The sequence below is a fragment of the Bactrocera latifrons genome, unplaced genomic scaffold (assembly GCF_001853355.1).
Source record: "Bactrocera latifrons isolate USDA-ARS-PBARC rearing strain unplaced genomic scaffold, ASM185335v1 scaffold_11, whole genome shotgun sequence".
Taxonomy (NCBI): Eukaryota; Metazoa; Arthropoda; class Insecta; order Diptera; family Tephritidae; genus Bactrocera; species Bactrocera latifrons.
Window position 1 is genome coordinate 2,364,153 of NW_017534519.1, and position 1,597 is coordinate 2,365,749.

Below are 1,597 nucleotides of genomic sequence, written 5' to 3' on the forward strand. Positions count from 1 at the left end.
TCACAATTGTGTTAAAATTACCTCATTTTGGAATATACATACATACATATTTCAATATTTTGAAGTCGAATAAAATTCTCGTTTAATTTTAGTCTTTTAATTTCAAATCAGAAATATATTTTAGTTATTTTTGAAACATTGCTTTCCGAGTCGGTTTTCCCCGGAACGTCTGAACTGATTGATTAGAAAATTTCATGTTATTATTTATTTATTATGTTTTGATAATAATTTTTTTTTAAGCCACTCTGGGCATTTCTTCACAGAAACCACTTTTTTTGGCAGCTTGTCTCTCTATCATTACCTGTATTCATCTACTATTAATCTTTTTTGTTTGGCCAGGCAGCATTTCTCGAAACTTCTCAAGAAGATCGGCTACGAAATCGGTATTCGCCTTGCCAATGCACAAAGGAAAACAAATCTCTAGCAGAACCTTTCTTGCGAAAACTCGTGACGCATCATCTATGCCTCTGTAACATATAGCAGGACGGGGATAATGAGGGACTTTTAGAATTTGATAATTTTTTTTCGAGAGGACTTTTTCGATTCCGGTAGTAACGTTGTTGTTGCTGGTAATGCCGATTTCAAGACAGACGAAATTATCTACGACATCGAAGTTATGACAGTCAACAGTGGGAGCCAAGTCGCGAAAGCGATGACTGTTTACTTGATGACAGAAGAGGCGCGGTTGTTATGGCTAATTATGTCTATCTATGTCTTGGGTGTACGCCAGTAGTTATCTACTCTTGTAGAAGATTGAACATTCTCAATTTAGGTCTGCAGCTCGAGTTATTTTCCGCAGGCGTAGATTGAAGAAGACGAACGATATTGAGTCGCCTTCCCTAAAACCTCTTTTGTTAACGAACGGCTCGGAGAAGTCCTCCTGATCCTGACGGAGCTTTTGGTTTTGCTCAACGTCAGTTTACACAGCCGTATTATTTTGCGGGGCAGAGACATTTAAAATTGACGAAGAGGTAGGAGACTTATCCCAAGATAGTTGGCACAGATTGTGGGGTCTCCCTTTTTGTGGATTGGGCAGAGCACATTTAAATTCCAATCATCGGGCATGCTTTCGTCCGGCCCTTATCAGTTCTTCACCGCCGTATTTGAACAGCACGGCCGACAATCCATCGGCTCCCGCCGTTTTGTTATTCTTCAGACTGTTAATTGCTATTCGAACTTCTTCATTATCGGGTAATGAAACGTTTGCTCCATCGTCATCGATTGGGAAATCGGGTTCACCATCCACAGGGGTTATGCTTTCATTGTCATTCAGCAGGCTGGAGAAGTGTTCCCCCCATATTACTCCACTTTTCCTGCAATAGGATATAATCCTTTATATGTATAAGGTTACTCGATTATAATTTTTTCTTTTGAGGATAGAAAAAAATTATAAGGTGATGGAGCAAAACGGACTTTCGATTCACTGCTAAGCGACCACAAAAACGTATTAAACACCAGGTTCGGTGAAAGGAATCCCTAATTTTTTATTTGTGGTCGTGAGTTCTCGATTTTACCTCTACCCTCGAAAGATATTTTTAAAGTAATAACAGTATCGTAGTCCAATTGAATCTTGGTATTTTAATCTAAAAACTTAATA